The sequence below is a fragment of the Mus caroli genome, unplaced genomic scaffold, assembly GCF_978045245.1.
Source record: "Mus caroli unplaced genomic scaffold, Mus_caroli_1 scaffold_2, whole genome shotgun sequence".
Lineage (NCBI taxonomy): Eukaryota > Metazoa > Chordata > Mammalia > Rodentia > Muridae > Mus > Mus caroli.
Genome location: NW_028227257.1, coordinates 116,550,523 through 116,571,727, shown reverse-complemented (window position 1 = coordinate 116,571,727; position 21,205 = coordinate 116,550,523).

Below are 21,205 nucleotides of genomic sequence, written 5' to 3'. Positions count from 1 at the left end.
GTGGTTTCTAGAGTTTTAAATGTAAGAGAAACAGTGTGATGCTAGCCAAAGGCATAAAATTTTATTTGAAGTATGAATAATTTCTAGAAATATGAATTCCAGCTGACGACTATCATCAATAATGATAATCTTTTCTGGGAATAGTTAAAATTTGCTAAGTGTAGACTGAAGTATTCCCATCGCTAAACACAAAATGATAATTGGATTGCTAATTAAAGATTGGGGAATCTTTTAGTACTGGATAAATAAACTAAAACATTGCTTTGGATGAGTTGATTTTTACTTTTTTAATGCTAGTAAGACAGGAAAATAATGACAATATTTGGAAAGATGGAAAGACATTGGTACATATGCAGGACAAGTGCATTCATGAGGGAGTAACTGCTATTGTCACACAGATATGCTTAATACTATCTGCATAAATCTTTGCATTTATTTGGTCTTTCTTGAAGCTAACCTCAATCTAAATAAGAGTAAACCCATTTAAGTATCTATGAGTTAAATTAACACTAAGTCTTACACATTCTTCAAACTGCTGAAAAACCTGAAAATTCTTTTCATTGAATCTCTCATTCATATTTTCACCCATCTGATAGTTTCGTGTAGTCTAGTACTGTAGATTGGAGGAGAGGTATTTCAAATGTTAAAGAAAATATTTTGTCTTCATGTGATATATGTCACTATGTGAGCACAAAGTATTTTCTATAAAGAACTTCACAGACGTTCAGCCCACCAATGCTGTAGACTGCACAGCTCCACTCATTCATTTTTAATGCCACAACGTCCCAATTTTTGAAATGTTGAACTGTACTCACTTGGAGCCCCCCTGGTGACTTTTCCTCTCTCAATCTATGGAAGCTGATAGTTATTCTATCAAAGGTGAGTGTTGCTTTTACCTATAAGTCCTATAAACACTGATGTCTGAGTACACCGAGATTCTTGCAGATGTAGCCTATATTGATTATTGCTAAAGTAACTATACATTAGATTGTCTATGTGGAAGCAAAGTCAATGAAAATTATATAGGATGTACCCAAGGGAAAAAAATCTCTGTAGAAAGTCTTTCACTGTGGAAGCCATCTTAAAAACTGGTTGATTTAAGCAACTCACTAGGTATAGATATACCAATAAGGTAGGGACAAAAGAAAGAAAAACAAGCTAAGCATCACCAATGAAACGTTCTAGAAATATACCCAAAGGAAACGATATTGGTAAACCATCAGATTAAGAATTCTAAGCAATGATTGTTTTTTTTTTTTAAAGAAACTTAATTAAGTTGAAGAGCACATAGGAAATTCAATTAAACAAAGTGGACAATTCATGATATGAATGAGGAATTTAGAGAACAGAGACAAGTGAACTAATAATAATAATAGAATAACAATAGAAAATTGTGGAGATAATATAATGTGAGTTAGATACTGTGGTGGTTTGAATATGCTTGGCTCAGGGAGTGGGAGTGGCACTATGTAAAGGCCTTGTTAGAGTAGATGTGGCCTTGTTGGAAGAAGTGTGTCACTTTAAGTGTGGTCTTTAAGACCCTGAGCCATCACTGGCCCATCAATAGTATTTCTATATACCAACAGACAAATAACTGACAAAGAAATCAAGAAAACAATCCCATTAACATCAACAAAATTAGAAGGAGTCAGAAAGAATTAACTTTGGACCTGAACAATTTCTGGAATGGACATAGCAAAGTATCAGTGACAGAAACTGGAGAGGTTACAAACAAAAAAGTGAAGACCCTCCACATTCATGGGAGAGGAAAACTGACCTTGTAAATGCCTGTATTACCCAAAGGAACATATAGATTCAACACAATCCCTGTCAAAATACCAATGGCATGGAAATAGAAAGTAATACTTTAAGATTTATGTGGACACACCAAAGACCCCTGATGGGAAAAGTAAAGTCCAGAGCCATAGAAACAAAGCTGAATTCATTCATTACCTGACTTCAAACGACACTAAAAAAAATGGTAGCAAACCAAACAGCACAACCAAACTTTCAAGCAGATGTCCAGACAATGTTAGAGAGCATGTGGGTAGGAATCAAAACACATATTGCCAATGGGGTTTTCCCTCTAAGGGCAGCATTAACGTGTAAATGAAAAGAAATTATCACCTATATATGTTTCCAGGAAATATCACTGAGCACGGAGTGAATAAACCAACTAGACTTCAGGATTTTATCACTTACAAATATCTACTGAAAACAGATATAAACTCAAAAACTATTGATTTGACAGAAGAAATAACATGGAAATTCTGTAGTATGTTTATCTGGGAAGATTTTGGGGTGTGACTGCATAATTACAGACAACAGAAGTAACAGCAGCAGATGGAACTGTACAGAATAAAAATATTGCATACAGCCAAAGACACAGTATAGTGCAGGAAAAAAAATCTAGACTTGGATGAGATTCTTACAAAGTACCCACACTGGCTGGTGTTTATGTCAACTTGAAACAGGCTAGAGAAAAGAAAAACTCAGGAGAAAAACGTTCCTACCAAATTGGTCTGTGGGCAAGTATGGGGTGTATATTATCTTCATGATTTATATGGGAGCTATGGACTTGCTATGAATGATTGAATGATGCTACCCCTGGCTAATGGTCCAGGGTTCAATAAGAAGGCAAAAAAGCCAGCAAGCAAACATTCCTCCATGATCTCTGCACCTGCTTCTGCTTCCAGTTTGTGCTTTCCTTGAGTTCCTATGACTTCCTTCAGTGATGGACTGTCACCTGAATGCATAAGATGAAATGAATCCTTTTCTCCTCAAGTAGATTTTCATCATGGTGTTTATCAAAGAGGTAAAATTCTAAGATACGGCTTATGATATTATACAAGAATTGAGTTTCTATAATTTGTAAAGAACTCAACGGGGAAAAAATAATCCAACTAAGGAGGGAAGAGACATTTCTCAAAAAACTATACAAAATTGCTCAGTACTATGATAAACTTTCCACATCATTAGTCAATGGGAAAATAAAAAGAAAACCAGGAAGAGAAACCATTTTACTTTATAATGATTATAATCAAAAGGATTAAAAATGTACATGTGAGTGAACATGCATGGAAAGAAACTGATGTGGTCTCCTCTCCTTCTAATAGGAAGAGTTCTCATGTTGTTTTTATAGACCTTCATGGCACATGGGATCCTGAAACACCAGTAAGAACACCTCTCTTCTACTTCAAAGTGTGGTTAGCAGGTTCCTCTTTGACCGGGTATGAGTGAACGTGTTTTAATCTCAGGGAAATGCCAGAGAAGTTGCTGCAAAGAAGAAGGAAGGTCATGTCATTAAGAGACTGTGATGCTTGTGTATGTGTGATCATTCAGGTGTAGTTAGAGATGGGGTTAGATTAATCAGGAAAACCTTGAATTCAGTAATTTTTTTCACATGGCTAGTTTTGATGCAGAATGAAGCAAGGCAAAAAGGTAAAGTCACCAAATATAGAACTCTCAAAGAGAGAGGAAAAGTATTCACTGGGGTAATATTTAGTCACCTCTATAGACAGAGCTTGAGGCAGACAAGGAAGCAGATGAGCTTCAGTGTCTCCAGACAAACCTCTCCTGGGGATTCTTTCTAATTCTTCTGTTTTGATCAGAATACATTTTTAAGGTAGTTAAATTGGTTATTTTTTTTCTTATGGTACACATGAAAAATGTCCTTTGGGAGTATAAACAGAAATTTCTCCTAAGGACAATGACACCTAGAAGCATTGGATTCAACTTGAGACTCTTTTCTACAAATTAGTTATTTTCTCCTGTGCTCTAAAATCCCCACATAGAAAACACTTAGGATTTCACACACTCCCCACAGCATCCTATGAACCATGGACTGGAAGATGATACATCAGGTGAATTTGTACTAATGGGCCGCTGGGAACCAAGCAATGAGGACCAGCATAGCTCAACACTGACCTTTGAGAAGAACCTTTGATGCCCTTAAGCATACTTCCAATTTCCCTAGAGCTGATAGAAAATACATTTTCCACCAAATCAAGCACCTCTAAAATTTGAGAATCTCAAACTGTACATTTAAATTTATAAAGTTTCACAGACCTTGCCTGTTAAATAAGTGGACATAAAAGACCTCACATTTTTCTAAACACAAATAGTTATAGTTATCAGAGGACACAGTTGAACGGATGCCTCTAGGAAGCTAAAAGAATAGGCATTTGAGAATAAAGGCAAGTTTATAACATTAACTAAAACAGGGCGAGCTTTTATAGGGCTTAATGATGAAAATAGGTCCAAATCTGAAGAGGAGAATTAGCACAACAATTTAAGAGAGGTTTGAGTTTTAAAAGATACAAAATTAATTAATTAGTTAGTTAGTTGCTTGATTGGTATTTAATATTAAGGCAAAATTGGTACAAATTTGAAAAGCTAACATTTAATAGTGATATGAATGAAAAAAGTAAAAACTCTGAGGTTTGGTTGTCTGTAGGGTTGATCATTAGTGTGACGTGGATGCCAAAGAAAAACGGATGCTAGTTGCATTGAAGCAAGGACAGGAACAAGAAGAAGAAAGATGCGGAAAGATCTCTATTCATAAATCACACCGTTACTAAACCACCAACTAAAGGGTACACCTGGAAGGACCCATGTCTTTAGTCACATATGTATCAGAGGATGACCTTGTTGGATATCAATGAGGAGAGGCCCTTGGTCTTGTAAAGGCTCAGTGCCCCAGTGTAGGGAAATGTCAGTGTAGGGAAGTTGGAGTGGGTGGGTTAATGAACAGGGAGAGGGGGGACGGGATAGGAGGATTTTTAAAGGAAAAATGAGAAAAGAGGATAAAATTTGCATTGTAAATAAAGAAAACATCTAATAAAAAGAAAATAAAAAATAAAAATAAATAAAAAAACAATAAATGAGTCACACCCTTGTGATGATTGTCAGTCTGCCTTGAGGGTGTTCGCCAAAGTTTAGGGATGTTGATAAAGTGTGCTACTTTCAAAGAAAGAAACTGCATTGTAAGTAGACACTCCATGGGCACATTAGGATAACAAAACTCAGTCCACCACTCAGGTGAGCCAACGTCATTCCTTCTTAATCATTTGTAATAGCCTTTGCCATTTAATTTTTGCTTTACAGCTGTGTTAGCAATAGCTCACTCCTTCTGAGGACAGTTCTCACTCTGTGCCTCCTCTGCTACTGCACACACAGCACTTGTCTGCTCCCCTTCTCTGAGTTCTGGGAAATCTCTGTTTATTGCAAGGCCATGCATTTCATTATGTCCTTTAAGATCTTACTTTGAATTCTAAACTTCTAAGACTTGTGGAATATGAAGTGGTAAGGTTTCCTAAGCTTTTGCCATTTTGTTTCCCCAAGTCTAATCAAATATCTACCTATCTCCTTGAAAAAGAAAGAGAAGAAATGTAAGCAAAAATACCCCCCCCAAAAGGCCAAAGAGAACAGAAATTATTATTTTCCATTCACCTACAGAGGAGGCTCCTCAGGAACAGAGCATGAAGTTAGCAAAGAGTTAGTGTCCCTAACTAATGGGATCTTGAAAGAATTGGTCTCTACTGTCTCTGACCAAACTGGGGTTAACAACAATTATTAAGATAACAATGCATAATGACAACAAGCTATCTAATAAAAGAAGAGTAAAACTGATCTCAAAAGATAGGAAGTTACCAGAATTATATTTTCCCATGCTTCCAAAGAATTCATTTTTTAAAGAAAACCAGACTTCTATTGCTATTTACACAACTACGTGTAAAGCATAAGTCCAATATACATGACACACTCCTTAGGGAAATTACTTTTTATGAATCATCAACATTCCTGACATGTGTGTCAAAAAGAGCACAGAAACTTACTACCCCCTAAATAAAAACAAATTTCTTCATAACAGAAATATTTTGAGACATAAGATATATTAGCAGACACTCGCCAGCTACCCACAACACCCGCCACAGGATCTTAAGACTTCTGGTGAGAGGAGCACAGCTTCTGCTCCAATCCAATTGCGCGGGACCTGAGACTGCATTAGTTAGGGAAGCAGAAACCGGCCTGAGTAGGGCCACAGGCCTCATCCGGCCGGATCAGCGCCGGGGTAGCGGGAGCGCAGGGTTGCCTGACACCCGCCAGCTACCCACGACCCCCGCCGCAGGATTTTGGGACTGCTGGTGAGTGGAACACAGCTTCTGCTCCAGTCCAATCACGCGGGACCTGAGACTGCTCTGGTTGGGGAGAGAGAAATCCGGCCTACATAGGGCCACAACCCTCTTCCGGTCAGAGGAGCGCCAGAGCAGCTGGGGCGCAGGGTCAGCTGACACTTGCCAGCTACCCACAACACCCGCCACAGGATCTTAAGACTTCTGGTGAGTGGAGCACAGCTTCTGCTCCAATCCAATTGCGCAGGACCTGAGACTGCATTAGTTAGGGAAGCGGAAACCAGCCTGAGTAGGGCCACAGGCCTCATCCGGCCGGATCAGCGCCGGGGTAGCAGGAGAGCAGGGTTGCCTGACACCCGCCAGCTACCCACGACCCCCGCCGCAGGATTTTGGGACTGCTGGTGAGTGGAACACAGCTTCTGCTCCAATCTTTAAACAGTGACAACGATAACAACTAACCCCAGAGATTACCAGATGGCGAAAGGTAAACGTAATAATCTTACTAACAGAAACCAAGACCACTCACCATCATCAGAACCCAGCACCCCCACTTCGCCCAGTCCAGGGCACCACAACACACCAGAAAAGCTAGACACGGATTTAAAAGCATATCTCCTGATGATGATAGAGGACTTCAAGAAGGACTTTAATAACACACTTAAAGAAATGCAGGAGAACACTACTAAACAGGCAGACGACAATAAAGAGGAAGCACAAAAATCCCTTAAAGAATTGCAGGAGAACACTGCTAAAGAGTTACAAATCCTTAAAGAAAAACAGGATAACATAATCAAACAGGTAGAAGTCCTTACAGAAAAACAGGAAAACACATCCAAACAGATGATGGAAATGAACAAAACCATACTAGACCTAAAAAGGGAAGTAGACACAATAAAGAAAACCCAAGCTGAGTAGGGCCACAGGCCTCACCCGGCCGGATCAGCGCCAGGGTAGCGGGAGCACAGGGTTGCCTGACACCCGCCAGCTACCCACGACCCCCGCCTCAGGATTTTGGGACTGCTGGTGAGTGGAACACAGCTTCTGCTCCAGTCCAATCACGCGGGACCTGAGACTGCTCTGGTTGGGGAGAGAGAAATCCGGCCTACATAGGGCCACAACCCTCTTCCGGTCAGAAAAGCACCTGGGCAGCTGGGGCGCAGGGTCTGCTGACACTCGCCAGCTACCCACAACACCCGCCACAGGATCTTAAGACTTCTGGTGAGTGGAGCACAGCTTCTGCTCCAATCCAATTGCGCGGGACCTGAGACTGCATTAGTTAGGGAAGCAGAAACCGGCCTGAGTAGGGCCACAGGCCTCACCCGGCCGGATCAGCGCCAGGGTAGCGGGAGCGCAGGGTTGCCTGACACCCGCCAGCTACCCACGACCCCCGCCGCAGGATTTTGGGACTGCTGGTGAGTGGAACACAGCTTCTGCTCCAATCCAATTGCGCGGGACCTGAGACTGCATTAGTTAGGGAAGCAGAAACCGGCCTGAGTAGGGCCACAGGCCTCACCCGGCCGGATCAGCGCCAGGGTAGCGGGAGCGCAGGGTTGCCTGACACCCGCCAGCTACCCACGACCCCCGCCGCAGGATTTTGGGACTGCTGGTGAGTGGAACACAGCTTCTGCTCCAGTCCAATCACGCGGGACCTGAGACTGCTCTGGTTGGGGAGAGAGAAATCCGGCCTACATAGGGCCACAACCCTCTTCCGGTCAGAAAAGCACCTGAGCAGCTGGGGCGCAGGGTCTGCTGACACTCGCCAACTGCCCACAACACCCGCCACAGGATCTTAAGACTTCTGGAGAGTGGAGCACAGCTTCTGCTCCAATCCAATTGCACGCGGGACCAGAGACTACATTAGTTAGGGAAGCAGAAAAACGGCCTGAGTAGGACCACAGGCCTCTTCCGGCTGGACCAGCACCGGGGTACCATCAGCTACCCACGACCCCCGCCGCAGGATTTAGAGACTGCTGGTGAGTGGAACACAGCTTCTGCTCCAATCTTTAAATAGTGACAACTATAACAACTAACCCCAGAGATTACCAGATGGCGAAAGGTAAACGTAATAATCTTACTAACAGGAACCAAGACCACTCACCATCATCAGAACCCAGCACCCCCACTTCGCCCAGTCCAGGGCACCCCAACACACCGGAAAAGCTAGACACGGATTTAAAAGCATATCTCCTGATGATGATAGAGGACTTCAAGAAGGACTTTAATAACACACTTAAAGAAATGCAGGAGAACACTGATAAAAAGGCAGAAGACAATAAAGAGGAAGCACAAAAATCCCTTAAAGAATTGCAGGAGAACACTGCTAAAGAGTTACAAATCCTTAAAGAAAAACATGATAACATAATCAAACAGGTAGAAGTCCTTACAGAAAAACAGGAAAACACATCCAAACAGATGATGGAAATGAACAAAACCATACTAGACATAAAAAGGGAAGTAGACACAATAAAGAAAACCCAAAATGAGGCAACACTGGAGATAGAAACCCTAGGAAAGAAATCTGGAACCATAGATACGAGCATCAGCAACAGAATACAAGAGATGGAAGAGAGAATCTCAGGTGCAGAAGATTCCATAGAGAACATCGGCACAACAATCAAGGAAAATGTAAAATGCAAAAAGATCCTAACTCAAAACATCCAAGAAATACAGGACATAATGAGAAGACCAAACCTACGGATAATAGGAGTGGATGAGAATGAAGATTTTCAACTCAAAGGACCAGCAAACATCTTCAACAAAATTATAGAAGAAAACTTCCCAAATCTAAAGAAAGAGATGCCCATGAACATACAAGAAGCCTACAGAACTCCAAATAGACTGGACCAGAAAAGAAATACCTCCCGACACATAATAATCAGAGCAACAAATGCTCTAAATAAAGATAGAATACTAAAAGCAGTAAGAGAAAAAGGCCAAGTAACATATAAAGGCAAGCCTATCAGAATTACACCAGACTTTTCACCAGAGACTATGAAAGCCAGAAGATCCTGGACGGATGTTATACAGACACTAAAAGAACACAAATTCCAGCCCAGGCTACTATACCCAGCCAAACTCTCAATTAACATAGATGGAGAAACCAAAGTATTCCACGACAAAACCAAATTCACACATTATCTCTCCACGAATCCAGCCCTTCAAAGGATAATAACAGAAAAAAACCAATACAAGGACAGGAACCACGCCCTAGAAACAACAAGAAGGTAATCCCTCAACAAACCTAAAAGAAGACAGCCACAAGAACAAAATGCCAACTTTAACATCAAAAATAACAGGAAACAACAATTACTTTTCCTTAATATCTCTTAATATCAATGGACTCAACTCCCCGATAAAAAGACATAGACTAACAAACTGGCTACACAAACAAGACCCAACATTTTGCTGCTTACAGGAAACTCATCTCAGAGAAAAGGATAGACACTACCTCAGAATGAAAGGCTGGAAAACAATTTTCCAAGCAAATGGCATGAAGAAACAAGCTGGAGTAGCCATTCTAATATCTGATAAGATTGACTTCCAACCCAAAGTCATTAAAAAAGACAGGGAGGGACACTTCATACTCATCAAAGGTAAAATCCTCCAAGAGGAACTATCAATCCTGAATATCTATGCTCCAAATACAAAGGCAGCCACATTCATTAAAGAAACTTTAGTAAAGCTCAAAGCACACATTGCACCTCATACAATAATAGTGGGAGACTTCAACACACCACTTTCACCAATGGACAGATCATGGAAACAGAAACTAAACAGGGACACAGTGAAACTAACAGAAATTATGAATCAAATGGATCTGGCAGATATCTACAGAACATTCTATCCTAAAACAAAAGGATATACCTTCTTCTCAGCACCTCATGGTACCTTCTCCAAAATTGACCACATAATTGGTCACAAAACAGGCCTCAACAGATATAAAAATATTGAAATTGTACCATGCATCCTATCAGATCACCATGGACTAAGGCTGATCTTCAATAACAAAATAAATAATAGAAAGCCAACCTTCACGTGGAAACTGAACAACACTCTTCTCAATGATACCTTGGTCAAGGAAGGAATAAAGAAAGAAATTAAGGACTTTTTAGAGTTCAATGAAAATGAAGACACAACATACCCAAACTTATGGGACGCAATGAAAGCATTTTTAAGAGGAAAACTCATAGCTCTGAGTGCCTCCAAAAGGAAACTAGAGAGAGCACACATTAGCAGCTTGACAACACACCTAAAAGCACTAGAACAAAAGGAAGCAAATTCACCCAAGAGGAGTAGACGGCAGGAAATAATCAAACTCAGGGGTGAAATCAACCAAGTGGAAACAAGAAAAACTATTCAAAGAATCAACCAATCAAGGAGCTGGTTCTTTGAGAAAATCAACAAGATAGATAAACCCTTAGCCAGACTCACTAGAGGGCACAGGGAAAGCATCCTAATTAACAAAATCAGAAATGAAAAAGGAGACATAACAACAGATCCTGAAGACATCCAAAACACCATCAGATCCTTCTACCAAAGGCTATACTCAACAAAACTGGAGAACCTGGATGAAATGGAGAAGTTCCTAGACAGATACCAGGTACCAAAGTTGAATCAAGATCAGGTTAATGATCTAAACAGCCCTATATCCCCCAAAGAAATAGAAGCAGTCATTAATAGTCTCCCAACTAAAAAAAGCCCAGGACCAGATGGGTTTAGTGCAGAGTTCTATCAGACCTTCAAAGAAGATCTAATCCCAGTTCTTCACAAACTATTCCACAAAATAGAAACAGAAGGTACTCTACCCAACTCATTCTATGAAGCCACAATTACTCTGATACCTAAACCACAAAAAGACCCAACAAAGATAGAAAACTTCAGACCAATATCCCTTATGAATATTGATGCAAAAATCCTCAATAAAGTTCTTGCTAACCGAATCCAAGAACACATCAAAACAATCATCCATCCTGACCAAGTAGGTTTCATCCCAGGGATGCAGGGATGGTTCAATATACGGAAATCCATCAACGTAATCCAGTATATAAACAAACTCAAAGACAAAAACCACATGGTCATCTCCTTAGATGCGGAAAAAGCATTTGACAAGATCCAACACCCATTCATGATAAAAGTCTTGGAAAGATCAGGAATTCAAGGCCCATACCTAAACATGATAAAAGCAATCTACAGCAAACCAGTAGCCAACATCAAAGTAAATGGTGAGAAGCTTGAAGCAATCCCTCTAAAATCAGGGACTAGACAAGGCTGTCCACTTTCTCCATACCTATTCAACATTGTACTTGAAGTCCTAGCCAGAGCAATTCGACAACAAAAGGAGATCAAAGGGATACAAATTGGAAAAGATGAAGTCAAAATATCACTTTTTGCAGATGATATGATAGTATATATAAGTGACCCTAAAAATTCCACCAGAGAACTCCTAAGCCTGATAAACAGCTTCGGTGAAGTAGCTGGATATAAAATTAACTCAAACAAATCAATGGCCTTTCTCTACACAAAGAATAAACAGGCTGAGAAAGAAATTAGGGAAACAACACCCTTCTCAATAGTCACAAATAATATAAAATATCTTGGCGTGACTCTAACTAAGGAAGTGAAAGATCTGTATAATAAAAACTTCAAGTCTCTGAAGAAAGAAATTATAGAAGATCTCAGAAGATGGAAAGATCTCCCATGCTCATGGATTGGCAGGATCAACATTGTAAAAATGGCTATCTTGCCAAAAGCAATCTACAGATTCAATGCAATCCCCATCAAAATTCCAAATCAATTCTTCAACGAATTAGAAAGTGCAATCTGCAAATTCATCTGGAATAACAAAAATCCTAGGATAGCAAAAACTCTCCTCAAGGATAAAAGAACCTCTGGTGGAATCACCATGCCGGACCTAAAGCTCTACTACAGAGCAATTGTGATAAAAACTGCATGGTACTGGTATAGTGACAGACAAATAGACCAATGGAATAGAATTGAAGACCCAGAAATGAATCCACACACCTATGGTCACTTGATCTTCGACAAGGGAGCTAAAAACATCCAGTGGAAGAAAGACAGCATTTTCAACAAATGGTGCTGGCACAACTGGTTGTTAACATGTAGAAGAATGCGAATCGATCCATTCCTATCTCCTTGTACTAAGGTCAAGTCTAAGTGGATCAAGGAACTTCACATAAAACCAGAGACACTGAAACTTATAGAGGAGAAAGTGGGGAAAAGCCTTGAAGATATGGGCACAGGGGAAAAATTCCTGAATAGAACAGTGATGGCTTGTGCTGTAAGATCGAGAATTGACAAGTGGGACCTCATGAAACTACAAAGCTTCTGCAAGGCTAAAGACACCATCAATAAGACAAAAAAACCACCAACAGATTGGGAAAGGATCTTCACCTATCCTAAATCAGATAAGGGACTAATATCCAATATATATAAAGAACTCAAGAAGGTGGACTCCAGAAAGTCAAATAACCCCATTAAAAAATGGGGCTCAGAACTGAACAAAGAATTCTCACCTGAGGAATACCGAATGGCAGAGAAGCACCTGAAAAAATGTTCAACATCCTTAATCATCAGGGAAATGCAAATCAAAACAACCCTGAGATTCCACCTCACACCAGTCAGAATGGCTAAGATCAAAAATTCAGGTGACAGCAGATGCTGGCGAGGATGTGGAGAAAGTGGAACACTCCTCCATTGTTGGTGGGATTGCAAGCTTGTACAACCACTCTGGAAATCAGTCTGGCGGTTCCTCAGAAAATTGGACATAGTACTACCGGAGGATCCAGCAATACCTCTCCTGGGCATATATCCAGAAGATGTCCCAACCGGTAAAAAGGACACATGCTCCACTATGTTCATAGCAGCCCTATTTATAATAGCCAGAAGCTGGAAAGAACCCAGATGTCCCTCAACAGAGGAATGGATACAGAAATTATGGTACATTTACACAATGGAGTACTACTCAGCTATTAAAAAGAATGAATTTATGAAATTCCTAGCCAAATGGATGGACCTGGAGGGCATCATCTTGAGTGAAGTAACACAATCACAAAAGATCTCACACAATATGTATTCATTGATAAGTGGATATTAGCCCAAAACTTAGGATACCCAAGATATAAGATACAATTTGATAAACGCATGAAACTCAAGAAGAATGAAGACCAAAGTGTGGACATTGTGCACCTTCTTAGAATTGGGAACAAAACACCCAGGGAAGGAGTTACAGAGACAAAGTTCGTAGCTGTGATGAAAGGATGGACCATTTAGAGACTGCTGTATCCAGGGATCCGTCCCATAATCAGCTTCTAAACGCTGGCACCATTGCATACACTAGTAAGATCTTGCTGAAAGGACCCAAATATAGCTGTCTCTTGTGAGACGATGCCGGGGCCTAGCAAACACAGGAGTGGATGTTCACAGTCAGCTATTGGATGTATCACAGGGCTCCCAATGGAGAAGCTAGAGAAAGTACCCAAGGAGCTAAAGGGATCTGCAACCCTATTGTTGGAACAACATGATGTACTAACCAGAACCCTGGAGCTCTTGTCTCTAGCTGCATATGTATCGAAAGATGGCCTAGTCGGCCATCACTGGAAAGAGAGGCCCATTGGACTTGCAAACTTTATATGCCCCAATATAGGGGAATGCCAGGGCCAAAAGAATGGTAATGGGTGGGTAGGGAAGTGGGGGGCGCTATGGGGGACTTTTGGGATAGTATTGGAAATGTAATTGAGGAAAATATGTAATAAAAATATTTAAAAAAAAAAAAAAGACAATTCTGGTTCAGTCTAAAATAAATGAATAAATAAATAAATAAATTTCTGAATAAAAAAAAAAAAAAAAAGAAAACCCAAAATGAGGCAACACTGGAGATAGAAACCCTAGGAAAGAAATCTGGAACCATAGATACGAGCATCAGCAACAGAATACAAGAGATGGAAGAGAGAATCTCAGGTGCAGAAGAATCCACAGAGAACATCAGCACAACAATCAAGGAAAATGTAAAATGCAAAAAGATCCTAACTCAAAACATCCAAGAAATACAGGACGCAATGAGAAGACCAAACCTACGGATAATAGGAGTGGATGAGAATGAAGATTTTCAACTCAAAGGACCAGCAAACATCTTCAACAAAATTATAGAAGAAAACTTCCCAAATCTAAAGAAAGAGATGCCCATGAACATACAAGAAGCCTACAGAACTCCAAATAGACTGGACCAGAAAAGAAATACCTCCCGACACATTATAATCAGAACAACAAATGCTCTAAATAAAGATAGAATACTAAAAGCAGTAAGAGAAAAAGGCCAAGTAACATATAAAGGCAAGCCTATCAGAATTACACCATATTTTTCACCAGAGACTATGAAAGCCAGAAGATCCTGGACGGATGTTATACAGACACTAAAAGAACACAAATTCCAGCCCAGGCTACTATACCCAGCCAAACTCTCAATTAACATAGATGGAGAAACCAAAGTATTCCACGACAAAACCAAATTCAAACATTATCTATCCACGAATCCAGCCCTTCAAAGGATAATAACAGAAAAAAACCAATACAAGGACAGGAACCACGCCCTAGAAACAACAAGAAGGTAATCCCTCAACAAACCTAAAAGAAGACAGCCACAAGAACAAAATGCCAACTTTAACAACAATAATAACAGGAAACAACAATTACTTTTCCTTAATATCTCTTAATATCAATGGACTCAACTCCCCAATAAAAAGACATAGACTAACAAACTGGCTACACAAACAAGACCCAACATTTTGCTGTTTACAGGAAACTCATCTCAGAGAAAAGGATAGACACTACCTCAGAATAAAAGGCTGGAAAACAATTTTCCAAGCAAATGGCATGAAGAAACAAGCTGGAGTAGCCATTCTAATATCTGATAAGATTGACTTCCAACCCAAAGTCATTAAAAAAGACAGGGAGGGACACTTCATACTCATCAAAGGTAAAATCCTCCAAGAGGAACTATCAATCCTGAATATCTATGCTCCAAATACAAAGGCAGCCACATTCATTAAAGAAACTTTAGTAAATCTCAAAGCACACATTGCACCTCATACAATAATAGTGGGAGACTTCAACACACCACTTTCACCAATGGACAGATCATGGAAACAGAAACTAAACAGGGACACAGTGAAACTAACAGAAATTATGAATCAAATGGATCTGGCAGATATCTACAGAACATTTTATCCTAAAACAAAAGGATATACCTTCTTCTCAGCACCTCATGGTACCTTCTCCAAAATTGACCACATAATTGGTCACAAAGCAGGCCTCAGCAGATACAAAAATATTGAAATTGTCTCATGCATCCTATCAGATCACCATGGACTAAGGCTGATCTTCAATAACAAAATAAATAATAGAAAGCCAACCTTCACGTGGAAACTGAACAACACTCTTCTCAATGATACCTTGGTCAAGGAAGGAATAAAGAAAGAAATTAAGGACTTTTTAGAGTTCAATGAAAATGAAGACACAACATACCCAAACTTATGGGACGCAATGAAAGCATTTCTAAGAGGAAAACTCATAGCTCTGAGTGCCTCCAAAAGGAAACTAGAGAGAGCACACATTAGCAGCTTGACAACACACCTAAAAGCACTAGAACAAAAGGAAGCAAATTCACCCAAGAGGAGTAGACGGCAGGAAATAATCAAACTCAGGGGTGAAATCAACCAAGTGGAAACAAGAAAAACTATTCAAAGAATCAACCAATCAAGGAGCTGGTTCTTTGAGAAAATCAACAAGATAGATAAACCCTTAGCCAGACTCACTAGAGGGCACAGGGAAAGCATCCTAATTAACAAAATCAGAAATGAAAAAGGAGACATAACAACAGATCCTGAAGACATCCAAAACACCATCAGATCCTTCTACCAAAGGCTATACTCAACAAAACTGGAGAACCTGGATGAAATGGAGAAGTTCCTAGACAGATACCAGGTACCAAAGTTGAATCAAGAAAAGGGTAATGATCTAAACAGCCCTATATCCCCCAAAGAAATAGAAGCAGCCATTAATAGTCTCCCAACTAAAAATGCCCAGGACCAGATGGGTTTACTGCAGAGTTCTATCAGACCTTCAAAGAAGATCTAATCCCAGTTCTTCACAAACTATTCCACAAAATAGAAACAGAAGGTACTCTACCCAACTCATTCTATGAAGCCACAATTACTCTGATACCTAAACCACAAAAAGACCCAACAAAGATAGAAAACTTCAGACCAATATCCCTTATGAATATTGATGCAAAAATCCTCAATAAAGTTCTTGCTAACCGAATCCAAGAACACATCAAAACAATCATCCATCCTGACCAAGTAGGTTTCATCCCAGGGATGCAGGGATGGTTCAATATACGGAAATCCATCAACGTAATCCAGTATATAAACAAACTCAAAGACAAAAACCACATGGTCATCTCGTTAGATGCGGAAAAAGCATTTGACAAGATCCAACACCCATTCATGATAAAAGTCTTGGAAAGATCAGGAATTCAAGGCCCATACCTAAACATGATAAAAGCAATCTACAGCAAACCAGTAGCCAACATCAAAGTAAATGGTGAGAAGCTCAAAGCAATCCCTCTAAAATCAGGGACTAGACAAGGCTGTCCACTTTCTCCATACCTATTCAACATTGTACTTGAAGTCCTAGCCAGAGCAATTCGACAACAAAAGGAGATCAAAGGGATACAAATTGGAAAAGATGAAGTCAAAATATCACTCTTTGCAGATGATATGATAGTATATATAAGTGACCCTAAAAATTCCACCAGAGAACTCCTAAGCCTGATAAACACCTTCGGTGAAGTAGCTGGATATAAAATTAACTCAAACAAATCAATGGCCTTTCTCTACACAAAGAATAAACAGGCTGAGAAAGAAATTAGGGAAACAACACCCTTCTCAATAGCCACAAATAATATAAAATATCTTGGCGTGACTCTAACTAAGGAAGTGAAAGATCTGTATAATAAAAACTTCAAGTCTCTGAAGAAAGAAATTCTAGAAGATCTCAGAAGATGGAAAGATCTCCCATGCTCATGGATTGGCAGGATCAACATTGTAAAATGGCTATTTTGCCAAAAGCAATCTACAGGTTCAATGCAATCCCCATCAAAATTCCAAATCAATTCTTCAACGAATTAGAAAGTGCAATCTGCAAATTCATCTGGAACAACAAAAAACCTAGGATAGCAAAAACGCTTCTCAAGGATAAAAGAACCTCTGGTGGAATCACCATGCCGGACCTAAAGCTCTACTACAGAGCAATTGTGATAAAAACTGCATGGTACTGGTATAGTGACAGACAAATAGACCAATGGAATAGAATTGAAGACCCAGGAATGAACCCACACACCTATGGTCACTTGATCTTCGACAAGGGAGCTAAAAACATCCAGTGGAAGAAAGACAGCATTTTCAACAAATGGTGCTGGCACAACTGGTTGTTAACATGTAGAAGAATGCGAATCGATCCATTCCTATCTCCTTGTACTAAGGTCAAGTCTAAGTGGATCAAGGAACTTCACATAAAACCAGAGACACTGAAACTTATAGAGGAGAAAGTGGGGAAAAGCCTTGAAGATATGGGCACAGGGGAAAAATTCCTGAATAGAACAGTAATGGCTTGTGCTGTAAGATCGAGAATTGACAAGTGGGACCTCATGAAACTACAAAGCTTCTGCAAGGCTAAAGACACCATCAATAAGACAAAAAAACCACCAACAGATTGGGAAAGGATCTTCACCTATCCTAAATCAGATAAGGGACTAATATCCAATATATATAAGGAACTCAAGAAGGTGGACTCCAGAAAGTCAAATAACCCCATTAAAAAATGGGGCTCAGAACTGAACAAAGAATTCTCACCTGAGGAATACCGAATGGCAGAGAAACACCTGAAAAAATGTTCGACATCCTTAATCATCAGGGAAATGCAAATCAAAACAACCCTGAGATTCCACCTCACACCAGTCAGAATGGCTAAGATCAAAAATTCAGGTGACAGCAGATGCTGGCGAGGATGTGGAGAAAGAGGAACACTCCTCCATTGTTGGTGGGATTGCAAGCTTGTACAACCACTCTGGAAATCAGTCTGGCGGTTCCTCAGAAAATTGGACATAGTACTACCGGAGGATCCAGCAATACCTCTCCTGGGCATATATCCAGAAGATGTCCCAACCGGTAAAAAGGACACATGCTCCACTATGTTCATAGCAGCCCTATTTATAATAGCCAGAAGCTGGAAAGAACCCAGATGTCCCTCAACAGAGGAATGGATACAGAAATTATGGTACATTTACACAATGGAGTACTACTCAGCTATTAAAAAGAATGAATTTATGAAATTCCTAGCCAAATGGATGGACCTGGAGGGCATCATCTTGAGTGAAGTAACACAATCACAAAAGAACTCACACAATATGTATTCACTGATAAGTGGATATTAGCCCAAAACTTAGGATACCCAAGATATAAGATACAATTTGATAAACGCATGAAACTCAAGAAGAATGAAGACCAAAGTGTGGACACTGTGCACCTTCTTAAAATTGGGAACAAAACACCCAGGGAAGGAGTTACAGAGACAAAGTTCGTAGCTGTGATGAAACGATGGACCATTTAGAGACTGCCGTATCCAGGGATCCATCCCATAATCAGCTTCTAAACGCTGACACCATTGCATACACTAGCAAGATTTTGCTGAAAGGACCCAAATATAGCTGTCTCTTGTGAGACGATGCCGGGGCCTAGCAAACACAGGAGTGGATGTTCACAGTCAGCTATTGGATGTATCACAGGGCTCCCAATGGAGAAGCTAGAGAAAGTACCCAAGGAGCTAAAGGGATCTGCAACCCTATTGTTGGAACAACATGATGTACTAACCAGAACCCCGGAGCTCTTGTCTCTAGCTGCATATGTATCGAAAGATGGCCTAGTCGGCCATCAATGGAAACAGAGGCCCATTGGACTTGCAAACTTTATATGCCCCAATATAGGGGAATGCCAGGGCCAAAAGAATGGGAATGGGTGGGTAGGGAAGTGGGGGGCGCTATGGGGGACTTTTGGGATAGCATTGGAAATGTAATTGAGGAAAATATGTAATAAAAATATTAAAAATCAAAAAAAAAAAAAAAAAGAGCACTGAGTGCTCTTCCAGAGGTCCTGAGTTCACTTCCCAGCAACCACATGGTGGCTCACAATCATCTGTAATAGGATACGATGCCCTCTTCTGGTGTGTCTGAAGACAGCAACAGTGTACTCACATACATAAAATAAATCTTTAAAAAGAAAAAAAATATATATATTAGCATTTTTGCTTTCTTTTCAGTTTTAGCTGATGTACTTCAAAATAATCAACAATAATTTTTACAGATTCTTTGTAATCAAACAATTGTGCCTATGATACAGTGAACTCCGTTAACATAATATGAGAGAAACATGAGCAAAGATACACATATGCAATTAATACATTACATTTTAATGTGATTAGAATAATATCAGCCTGACTATGAATGTGATCTGGTTTTTCTGTCCCATTCCTCATTCCATTCTGCAGAATATAATTGGAGAAAATATGGAAAGAGAATAAAAGAGATTTCTGGTTTTGATGGAATGGTGATTCGTCATCATAGCTAGGCTGGGCTATAGAATCACCTAGGAGACACATCTCTGGACACATCTGTGTGGGCATCTCTAGAGAGCTATAAATGAGAACAGATAACCCACCCTGGCATGGACAGCATCATCAAGTAGATGTACTGAATAAACATGAGAGTATGGTGAACTCCAACATTCATATCTGACTCTCTGTTTCCTGAGTGTGGACACACCGGATTATACCTCATACTCATTCCGTCAGAAGTAGACACACCAGCTATCACATCTTTCCACCAGGTTGGACTGAACACCTTCTCAAACTATAAGACAAAACAGATCTTCTATCCTTAGTTGGACTTGTCTGGTATTGTGTCACAGGGAACAGAGAAACAATTTAGAAATAGATTCTAAAATAAACCCACAATTGACCTGATTTTATCCTCCTTCCTTTGCTAGCACAGATTTTGTGTTTTGTTTTTTGGATAATATAACTATTACTGTTAAAGCAATTGCTATGCTGTTTACATATCTGAATATGATAGTCTATTTTTCCAAAAAAAAAAAAGAGAATCTTAGTTAATTTTGTTATCATTTTTGACTGGACCACAAAGTATCCAGATATTTGGTTAAATAATATAATATTCTCTATCATAGGCTATAGCTAGATTAGGTGAACGTTTTCTATTTTTTTGAGACCTAGTCATGGATGACCTTGAATTTCTGATTCTCTTGTGTTTAGCTCCTGACTTTTGGATTGACAGGTTTGCATCACCAGTTTGATGCAGTGCTCAGCATCAAACTCAGAGCATTCTGTAGGTCAAGCAAGCACTCTACCAACTGGGGCACAACTATAGCCCAGATTACACTTCTGAAATGAGTGGGTCTCACCCAACTAATTTAACATAAAAATAGACCAAAAACACTGAGACCTCCATAGGTAAGAAGAGATTCCTCTTTTGGGAATAATGACTGCATTTAACAGCATATTTCACTAGAATCTGTCTCTAGGTCATTCGCTAGAGTCTCTTTATCCCTGAAACTGGATGAACCACCTCTTTATAATATGGCTTTTGTTGTCTACTTATTACCTGTTAAGTCTTTTCTGTTATCTGAAACTAATATTTTCAAATCCTATTTTTAGTCATGGTTCTTAAACTATTTAACCTTCCTTGTAGCTCATCATCCACCAGAGGTAATAGAAAAGATAGGATATGGAGGTAGGGGGAGTGGACCTGTTTAGAAAAGTTCTTTGGATCAAATTCTGTCTGTGTTGTCTGGAAATTGGCAGTTCAGTTCACATGTAGTGGCATCTCAATCCACTCACATACACTTCATGGATATACCAGCAGTTCAGTTAGGTAGAGTTAGCAACATCATTTCTCTCTATGGAGTCTGGACAAATGCAGATCA